Source organism: Tamandua tetradactyla, chromosome 13, assembly GCF_023851605.1.
Source record: "Tamandua tetradactyla isolate mTamTet1 chromosome 13, mTamTet1.pri, whole genome shotgun sequence".
NCBI lineage: Eukaryota > Metazoa > Chordata > Mammalia > Pilosa > Myrmecophagidae > Tamandua > Tamandua tetradactyla.
Genome location: NC_135339.1, coordinates 86,796,429 through 86,807,353, shown reverse-complemented (window position 1 = coordinate 86,807,353; position 10,925 = coordinate 86,796,429). Strand labels below are relative to the sequence as shown.

The 10,925-nt window shown below is 47.8% G+C and overlaps 1 long non-coding RNA gene across 1 annotated transcript; it reads right to left on the bottom strand.

Annotated features, from left to right (window-relative positions):
- Positions 1–629: 629 nt before the first annotated feature.
- On the bottom strand, positions 630–9,530 carry LOC143653285 (uncharacterized). Its single transcript, XR_013161222.1, has 3 exons — positions 9,372–9,530; positions 8,368–8,534; positions 630–823 (listed from the first exon to the last, which is right to left on the bottom strand). It is a non-coding gene; the product is annotated as an uncharacterized LOC143653285 (long non-coding RNA).
- Between the last annotated feature and the right edge of the window lie 1,395 nt (positions 9,531–10,925).

Genomic DNA, 10,925 nt, shown 5'->3' with positions numbered 1-10,925 from the left:
GAGCATCTGAAGTTGTAGATGATTTCTTTCTTTTTTTTTTGTCCTGAAATTCCCATTTCCCTTTCACCCTGTCTCTGTTTAAAGGACCTTGGGTTGGCCCATCCCAGCAGAAAGTGGGGGTGGGGTGAATCTGACCTTCCAAAGCTAAGTTCACAGCCTGATATTAGATTTTGATGAAAACTTGCTGAACTGATTTTCTCACTACAGGGTGGGAAGGAGGGGAATGAAAATTATCTAGGCTGGGGGTAAAGGAAAGGATTAGAGCTCAGCTCTGCAGGGGTCGAAGGTGTATTCCTCCCCGACCGTCAATCCTGGGAAGAGAGCATGACGGATTTGGGCTCTCAAGAGCAGAGGGGGCCTGCGCCCTCCCCTTCCCACTAAGTCAACTTTCTTTCATAAACCAAATTCACAGCACATCACTGACAACTTCCACCTTCACCTCACTTTTAGGTGGAAGGAGAATTAAAGGCTAAAGCAACACGGTTTAGCATTTTCCCCAATCTCTTACAGATGGCAGCCCATGTCTAACTTGATTGATTGCCTTTTTAGCAATTTGTCTTTACCAAGCTTGACCAAAGTATTCTACTTAGTTTTCACAGAAACAACAACTTTCTCTCTTTTTACATTTGCATCTCATTGGTTTAAATAATATTTAATAAGATTGTGTAATTGCAATAACAAATAAAACGGACGCAAATAAGGTTTGGAACCTCATGCCTGAGTCCTGGTAAACATACAGTTCAACAGATGGAGCAGAAGTGGGCCGGGTACCAGGAACAGCCTTCCAGCGGAGTGCATTTGTGAGCTGTCGACATCAGGCAATCTGGTTTGCAGAAGAAAGAAAAGAGTTCGTTAATCCAGCCACTCCATTAAATGGGAGTTGGTTAAAAGAACTTCTGCTCTATTTGCAAGGGAATGATTGTCTCTTAAGCAGGGTTCCCCCAAAAGCAGACCCTCAGAGGGGGATCTGAGTGTAAGTAATGCAAGTGGTATATTTGGGAAGCTGGCGGCCTGGGTGGAGGTGCTGTTATAAGAAGCTGTGGGTAAACTCAGGGATGACAGGGCCAAGGGGATCTAGCTGAGGCACTGGCAGTGTCCACTGATTGTGATGATGGTAGATGGACCCTAACATGGTAAGGGGGAAAGTGTATATGGTGGGGGAGTGCTTAGATAGTGAGAAAGTGAAAGGGTCAGTATTTTGGTGTTCTCAAGATTCTCAGGTAGGTATAGTAGGGTCATAGAAGCTAGTGGGCTGAAAAGATGGAAGCTGGTCTGAAATTGCGGTTGCAGGAATAATGGAAATTAAAATCATTGGAGTCAAGAGGGATAAGCAATTGTGAGCTAGGCCATGGTTGGAGCCACCTACATGGACATGAAACTGTATGATGGCAGCATGTGGATGGTGAGGTCAATGGTGGCAGGTGTGGACGTCTTCAGTGACAGAGGGTGGGACGTGCAGGGCCGAGGGGCAGCACTGTTTCCAAGAGGAAAGGAGACTTCTTGGGGACATGAGTCAGAGAAGGGAAGAAAGCACATACGGGCTGTGTTAATCACAGATTGCCACTGCAGGTAACCGGAGCTCAGCCCCACTGGGGACATTTTAGGAGATTACACCAAAGATGCCTAAGTGGTCCTACCCAAAGGGTGTTCCTGGAGGACAATAAAGAAGCCAACCTATACCTAACCCCAAGGAACACGGGCCATGAGAGAGAGAGAAGTCTTTGCTCTTTCTCTGAGTACCTAATTTGCTCAATACCCTCAGGGCAAGGAAAAGGATTACTTGTCTGAAGTTCTTCCACCAGAACTAGAACATAGGCCTTCAAATTGAATTATACAAACTAATTTTAAAAGTGAGCTTAGTAGATGGACAGAGAAGCTATATTCTTGGTTGGAAAGATGAAACTATTAAATAGATATCTATCCCCGCCTGAGCTAATGTATAGATTAAATCCAATTCCAATCAAAATCCCCAAATCAATATGCTTCGGTGTCTCAAGTGTGAGGGTGGTGGTAGTGGTGATAGACAAGCAGCATGAATTTCAATGAATGTTCTTGAAATTAAAAGCAACAAAAGTGGAGAGGGAGGGAGTGTGGCTTGAGGCTGCTGTGCCCGAGAGCACATTATAAAGCAAAGTTATTAAAACCGCAGAGCTGGCTCCCACACAAAGAGAAACAGATGATGGAAAAGCCCAGAGAACCAAGAAACAGGCCTGAGTATGAAAAATATTAACACATAATAAAGAACACTTTCCAAAGCAAGCAAGAAGTAAGGGGTCTGTTGTGAAGTTGTGCTGGGCACTAGGACAGTCACTTAGAATACAAGATTAGGTGGGAGTTACATAAGACCATACACTCACTAAACTTTCGAATAGAGTGTTGCATACAAAAAAATCAAATTTTAGACAAACTATTTAGCAGAATAGAAACAGAATACTTTTAGGATCCATGGGTGAAGTGCTCAACCAAAAAACAAGAGAAGCAACCGCAAAGATGTGAATATGGAAGGTTTATACATGTCAGATAAATGACGCCAACACAACATTTAAAGGCGAACACAACGTTTAAAGTTGGGAGGATACTTAAACCAAAAATGATGACCACAAGTTTTTAAAAAACATGACAAAGAATTAATGTCTATCATAGCTCAAGAGCTGTGATAGTTAGATTCAGGTGTCAACTTGGCGAGGTGAAGGCGCCTAGTTCTGTTGCTGTGGACATGAGCCAATGGCATGTGAACCTCATCTGCTGCTGATTACATCTGCAGTCGGCTAGGAGGTGTGGCTGCTGCAATGAATGATATTTGATTTAATTGGCTGGTGCTTAAATGAGAGAGCTCAACATAGCACAGCCCAAGCAGCTCAGCATACCTCATCTCAGCACTCGCAGCTCAGCCCAGGCCTTCGGAGATGCAGAAAGGAATCACCCTGGGGAAACTTGTTGAAACCTAGAGGCCTGGAGAGAAGGCCAGCAGAGACTGTCCTGCGCTTTTCCATGTAAGAAAGAACCTCAGTTGAAAGTTAGCTACCTTTCCTCTGAAGAACTATATGTTAACTAAATAAATCCCCTTTTATTGAAAGCCAATCCGTCTCTGGTGTGTTGCAGTCCAGCAGCTAGCAAACTAGAACAAGAGCTCACTCACTTTTATAATGGCATCAAGAATCCAGAAGAAAACCAGGCAAAGTCTGGAACAAGTTATTCACAGCAGAACTAATTCCTCACAATGAAAGAGATGAAACTTAGGATACCATCTTGCATTCATTTAAGAACATTATTTTGAAGAGTTTGCCTTCAAAGATGTGGGTACACTGGGCACCCTCACTGATGTATGCAGCGTTGTCAGCAGGGACAATATTTCTGGAAAGCAAAATAGTGATCTGAAGCAAGAATGATTGAGATGTATATGATCTGATTCCTTATCCAACATCTGAAACCCTATGCTAAGGAAACAAGCAAATGGAAGCAAGTCACACCCAGGAAAATGTGCTTCATCATCAACAGTAAACAAAACATACAGAAACAGAAATGATCTAAATGTCAAAAAATAAGAAAAGAGCTTAATGTATTACAGCACATCTATCAATGGAGTACATTCAACCATTTAACCTAAGTGGAGGAATGTAGGGAAATCTTAAGGTAAAAAATACAATGCCGTGTGTGGAAAAATATTGAAGTTCTTAGATACAGCTCTCTCTATCCTAGCTATATCTACATCTATACCTATCTCTATGTCTATGCCTGTGTCTAAATCTCCATCCATCTCTAGCTCTCTCTCTCTCTCTCTACATATGTTATCTACATCTATATACAAAATTGGCATATGGGTAGAAAGTGACCAAAATGTAAACTAGAAAAATAAAAATAGTCACTGTGTTAGGGTTGTAACTTTAAAGATTAATGCTGTAAATTTTAGAGAAGAAAACCTTTTGTACAGTTACATAAGCACCCCCCCCCCCTTTTCTTTCTCTTCTTTTTCACTAGTGAATTTCCCATGCTGGGAAGGAAGCAAATAACCCAATACTTGCCTGAGTTCGAACTATTCCCACGATGGTGAAGATCTAAAAAGTACATTATTTAAAACCTGAGTCTTCCACTGAGAACCTGGGCAGATGGGCTGACTGCCCTTCACCCACTAAAAGCCTGGGGAGGGTCTCCTCATGACTCTGAGGACCAGGCCTACTAGGGACCAGGGTTGGGGGGGTCCAAGGCCAAGGCCCTAACTCCTCTGGGAGGACCCCATTGTGGACGGCAGAAGTGGGGCTGTTAGAACCCTGGTGCTTTTATCACCTTTGGGAATTGTTTCTATTTCAGACAGGACTGTGAATTACAGACGTGCTACCTGATAAACCACAGAGAGGGGGCTGGGTGAAGGTTTTCCTCTAACTTAATCAGCTGGATATGTCTTAGAGACACCTGACTACTGACCAGCCAGACTAAGGATCATCAAAATGTGTCTGGACTCTCAGAATTTGTCCTTGAACGCAGACGGCAGACAAGTAAAACTATGCTCTGAAAACTTTCTGAAGGTGTGCAAGCTGTTTCCTTCTGCTCACTCCTTTATTGGAACCATTGATAAACAGCAAAATCAACCAATATGCCTCTGAAATAGTCCTAAGTGGTGGGACAGCATTCTCAATCACGTGCCTTAAGCGGTCCCTATTCTGTCTTAAGGCCATGGTTCTTTACCTTTCCAGAGGAATTGATCCTTTAAGAATCTGATGAACGTTACGGTTTTTGTAGAAATTTGTATTTATGCCTATTATGGAGGACATTGCCACTCACTCTGCACCCATTCTTCTTTACAACAAATCCCAACTTTTGTCCTGGAACATATCACTCTCCCATGCAGCCACATGCCTTGGTGATGCTGAGGCCCAGTCAGGTTCAGGAAGGACCTGAGGGAAGGACTGGTTCCGGGTGGATATGCATCCCAGGTCTGGTCAACATGGCATGAGGGGAGTGTGCCAGTGCTTCTAAGAACATGCTCCCTGCTCTTCAGAAAAAAAAAAAAAAAACGCTGAGGAAGGTAGGAGCCAGTCCTGATGATACCAAGCAGAGAGGGAGAAAGCAGCCAGGTTCTCAAGGTCATCATTCGAACCCTGGCATCCACTGGCCTTGAAACCCGCGTCTCCTCTCATTTCCTTTTATGTGAGATAATCCATGTTCTTTGAATTAAATCAGCATCTGTTAAGTTTCTTGTTATAGCAGTCTGAAACATCCTACCACCAAAATACATGCAGAATTTTACATTTGGCTTTAGGGAATTAACAGACCCTTTGAAGTGCCTTATGGGATTCCTGCTCCATATTAAATTCTTCAATATGTAAACATCAATTCATAATGTTGAAAACATCTCCCAAGCAGAATGGACAATGCACTGGACCTGGACACCTGAGCTCCAACTGCAGCCTCTCCGAGTCTGTGGGATACTGGTGACACTGTCCACCCAACAGGACTGGAACTGGGCAGGGGGGTGGGGAGTGGGACTGAGGATCTTTCATCGCCAGATATGCAAACACCCCTTATGTATGAACCCAATGAATGAAACATTAGCAGTATCATCTATAGATTTAGAAAAATCATGTATGCTAGATATACTAGATAAATTCCCAGGTGAATTAGATATAATAATATATGTCTGAAAAAAATTTCTCCCACTGATAAAAATGAATCACCTTTGTAGCTAAACCACAAAAACCTCATTACTCTGGGCTTTGATGACTGGATTAACGGGAGAGCTTGTCTTTTCTGGGAATTTCCTTAATAATCATTCATTATGGAAACTGCCATGGGATGGGAGTAGGGTCTCCATGTGTATCCAGCAGGACACCTGCTGCATATTTTCTCTTTCACCTCCTTGTTGCCCTTGACCTCTGTGGTCCTCGGCACTCCACAGCTGAATCCCACCCCCACTCCCACACCCCTTCGCCTCTTACCCCTGCTGCCCTTCTGTTCCGCATTGCTGCCTCAGCTCCTCCTCCATTCCTTCATGCCATCCATTTCTCAGCGCCTGTTCTTGGGAGGGATCCCCCAGCAGGGCTGTTGGGCTCTAAGTGAGAGTATGCATTTCTCTATGCTGCAGCCCCAGATGGGGGAGGAGGAGGAGCACTGGGCCAGGGAATGGTCAGATCAACCTCACACCACATTTTTCTACCTGAGCCACTTTCTTGGTCTGGCCGACTGGTCAACTCCTTCACTTCTGGTGATTTTCTCTCAGGGTGATACACTGGCTCCCAGTTTTCAGATCCCATTTAGGGACCTCATCCCCCAGATGATAGAGGACTTTGGGTTATCACCTGCATTTGCCGACCTTGTTCAAGTTTTCACTCACAGGCTTCTGGGCGCCATGTGGGTTAACAGAGGTAGCTGAACAATTGTTTCTGTTTTCCAGGTCATCCTGTAAGAGCTGGGGAACTGGTCTGGGGCACATGGGGACCTTGGGGACAATGTGGCCTTTGTCTCACAACAGCCTGATAAAGCCCCATTGATGAGCAATCTGAGAAATCCCCAGGGCTGGGCCATGACCCCCACTGCCTGGGGAGAGAGAGAGGCCACACCTGCAAAGAGGAGAGGAGACAGACAGAGATGGGGCAGGCAGATGATCCTGAATGGAGCCTTGGATAGTCAAGCTGGAAACCAACTCTGTCCCTGGTCTTGTCCATGTAGGGTTTCTCACAACCAAGAGGATCATGAGGGGCATGATATTCAGTGAGTATTTCTTTATTATTTCCTTTCATCTGATTGTACTTGTTCATGGGGTAAGGATATGGTTGCCATAGCCCAGAGGGAGGGGACAGTATCCAACATGAGCCAAGGAACCACCTCGCATCTTGGTGACTGGAAGCAGATGGGAGCCAGCAGACCTCTGGGGCCACGTGAGCCAGCCCCAAGAAAGCCCCTCTCTGGTCAGAGTGTGAAGGCAGCAGCCAGGGCTGGTCCCGAGGGCAGCCATGTCCGTGTTTGGCAAAGTGCTTTTGAGAAGTGGCTTTCTGTGGCAGCCGATCCAGCACCCAGCAGCACAGGTTGCCGATGAATTTCTGACAACGTGGACCTGGCTGATAAACTCATCTCAAACCCGAGGAGGCCTCAGCATGTCTCTTCCAGAGAGGTGAACTTTAATTTATTTAAATTTAATGGAAAAGCATATGGAGGGGAACGGAAAGCTAATTTAAAATAGTGCTCAAAGCAATCAATATGTTAACAGATTCCTTCAACTTTTACACTTGGCTGCAGAAAAAAAAGAAAATGAAAAAAAAAAAAAACCTTTAAATCCTAAGCTGCTGATCTCTTCCATCCCCCTCCTTCTATATTATGAAAACACAGTTTTTTGATGTCTGGTGCTGGATCCTTGGGAATTGAAGCCAGCCGGTCTTGTAAGCATTAAAAGATGCTTTTGGAAACATAAATCATCTGATGAAGTTGGAAGTGGTGCTGGAGATACCCTTAGTCAAAAAATAATTTTGTACGTGTGCTATAGCAGGCGAGGCATATGCATGATGTCTTCGAGCTGGAACTCTTGCCTTCTTTGTGCACTGGCGTTTTCTCATCTATAAAGAGGGCACAGTAATCCTCCCTTAATGTTCTCATGACAATTCAGCAGGATGAGGAGCATGAGTCTGTTTTGCAAACTGCAAAGCAGTTGTTCATTTAGAACATGAGTCTTAATCCTCCCTCCTCTGAGAGCCCTCCTGGAGGCCAGAGGCAGTCTCCTCTCATCCCTCGGAAGATGCAGCCCAGGGCCCAGCACTGTGGACCTCCCATGGACACGCTACCTTCAACTGAGCTGATCTAAAGAGCCCCATGTTGACCTACTCACATCTTAGCCTTCTGGTACACATGAGCCATGGTGCTGAAAATTCCACCATTACCGAGTCATTCCTTTGTTGTAGTTCCTCCTCTTACTCTCTTCTGGCAAGGTAGCATGGTATGGAGAAACAAACAGAAGCTTTACCACCAAGAAGGACTTGAGTTTGAGTCTGGTCTCTACCTTGCTTCCTGGCCATATGGACATCACCCAGTCACCTGCTGCCAGCCTCAGCTGCTTTGTTTGTGATGTGGTGAGGTGATTGCAGGGAAGCAGACAGAGCAAGTGCTCAGGCAGTATGACTATCTTTGTTCCTATCAAAGGTCATGCCATTTTGGGTGGTCCACTGAGGAAACCAACACTCGGTTAGAGATAATAGCTGGTCTGCTTTCCAGCTGTGAGCTGGGAAACTGGATGAAAGCTCTTTGGAGTTGGGCGAAAGGACCCTGGAGGTCCCTGATACATTCCTTGGGCATGTTTGGAGATTTTTGTGCATAAATTCCCTTTCCCCTTTTGCCCATTCTGACACAAAGAACAGCTTTTAAAATTGAAATTGAGTCACTCACCAATAGGCACCTCTGATTTGTGTTCTCTACTACTGAAAACATCTCAAGGTCAACTCTTTCCAGATTGAAATTAGGAAACTGACTGTGGACACCATCAGAATCCCTGATTTTCCTGGGGGATCTTCGCAGGCCTGGCCTGTCTGCCACGCCAAGACTCGGGCTTCTCCCTGCTTGGTTGCCAGGTGAGAGAGAGAAAAAAGAGGGAGAGAGAGACACATGGCTGCAAGAGCATTTTAGCCCTGTGGTGTTTTTTTTTTTTTTTTTTTGCATGGGCAGGCACCAGGAATTGAACCTAGGTCTCTGGCATGGTAGGCGAGAACTCTGCCTGCTGAGCCACCATGGCCCACCTGCTGCAAGAGCATTCTGGAATTTCATGTCATGAAAATCTGTCTAACTGCGCTTTTTCCTAGAAAAAGGAGGCTCTGGCAAATCCCTCCTGCCGCCTTTAAGGGTTGTCTTCATTTCCTGCATCCTGGACGGGTGTTCCCTGCCTGCTTGCTGATGCACCATTGAGATGCATTGGCAGTCTGCCAGGATGGGTGTCCTAGCTTGCTGAGTGCTCATCAGCTTAAATGTCAGCAGGTTTACCGAAAAGGCCTTTTACCAGGTGTGCAGAGGTAGCTTTTAGAAGGTTAAAGCGTTGCACGGGAGACGCTAGAGAGCTAAGGTCATTTCTCTGTATGAACATTTCTCCCCGAGGGGGAGGAGCGTGGGAGATCACAGCGAGCACAGGCTATGTGGGTGAGAAGCCTCAGGAAGCGGGGGTGGGGGGTGAGGGGGGGTGGTCAGTGTCAAGGGAGACTTTTTAAGGGGAGGCAAGAATGTGGGAACCGCAGGAGAGACAGCGTCAGCCCGAGGCGGCCCCTTTGGTTCCGGGCACAGATGTCATGGGGCTCAGTCTCATGCAGCTCTGTGCAGCGGCCAGAACAGGACAAAAAAGGCCAGATTATTAGACATACTGACTGTGAAGGAGACACTGCAGACCCCATCTGAAGATTCCTCACCATTTGTGCAAAAACCCTGAAACCAGGACATTTTCTGCTCCAGCCCAAGGAGTGTGAGACCCAGAGAGTGGGGATCCCAGAAACGAATCCACCAAAGGACCCTGATGCAGAGCCACAAAAGAAGCGTTGGAGGGCGCGCCGGGCGGGGAAGCTCCTGGAAGCCAGGCTCGCTCGTCACGTTCGGGGGTTGGGAGGCACGCAGACGGCCTTGGCCGGCCCCCTCGACTTCTGAGCCTCACCTGCAAACCGGGGAGCAGAGCAGCGCCCACCTGATAGCGACGGCCTGAGGGCTGGAGTAAACCGAGATCCAGCACGTTGCCTGAGGTTAACCGAGTGCGCGTACCACGTGCTAAGAAAGCCATCTCTCCCTCCTCCGGGTTACAATCTCCATCCACATGACCCTCTCAGCTAGCGCCCACGGGGCGGGGCACACTAGCACTTCCGGGTCAGGAGCCCCAGCCAGGAAGTGATCAGGAAGCGCGGTGAGGGTCCCTCGCGTGGGCTGGCGGGGAAGATCCCGCGGGGAGCAGGCAAGGCGCCTGGAGCTGCCTCGTATCCCGGGCCTGGGGAGCTTTGAGCCCCCCAATCTGGGCCGGCCCCTGGTTCTCCCGGCTCCTCTGGTGGGTCATGCCAGAGCTGACTGTGTGAGGAGGGCCCCGCACCAGGGCGTCCCCAGGAAAGGGCGGCCGGGTACACAGGCGGGCGGGGCTGCGAGCTCGCGGCCACTGGGCTACACGAAGCCGGGCCTGCGCGGCTGGGGGCCTGGAAGGAGGACCTGGCGAGGTGGAGCGCGAGGGCCCGCGCAGCCTGCCTCTTCATCCCTCCGGGCCTCAGTGTCCCCGCCGTAGAGCCGGACATTTCTGATAGAGCAAGTGTAACAGCCTCGCCAAGGGCGGTGCTGTGGAGTGAGGTGGGCTCACCTCTCAGCACCCACCCCTTTTCCTGGAGCAACCCCTGAAACCCGCTAGGTCTCTGTGACTCCATCCTGCAGAGCAGATACCCAGACACAGAGGGATTTAAATCCAAGCTTGGGCTTTTTTTTTTTTTTTTTTTATCTCATACAGAAATAAAATTGTTAACCAAACGTCTGTTCCAGCTCTCAAGGTTTCCAGACTGCTGAGCCGGATGTTCAGTTTTTAACCCGTATCAAAAATCCAGCAGGAAACCACGAGGTGCCTGCCAAGTGGGCGGGTTGGTGGTGGAAGGCTCTGCTCTGGAAAGCAAAACTTTGGAGGCAGGGAAACGGGGGCAAAGGTGACAGGCCTGGGCACAGGGCCGGCTGGGCTGCTGGGGTACCCCCTGGCTGAGCAGGGGGAGGTCAGGGGAGTACTGGGGTCCATGCACCCCACGGTGGGGGTGAGACACCATCATGCTTGTCTCCTGCGTCTAAATCTGCCTCCTGCCCTCCAAGCCCTGGGAGCAGGGCGGTCACTGGTCCCTTAGGGACCATTACTTAAAAATAAAACTCCAGGGAAAGAAGAGTGAGAACAGGAAAGCAGCGGACATTGGCCATCGTCCAGCCACCACAGGGCCAGAGGGAGCTGCATTCCACAG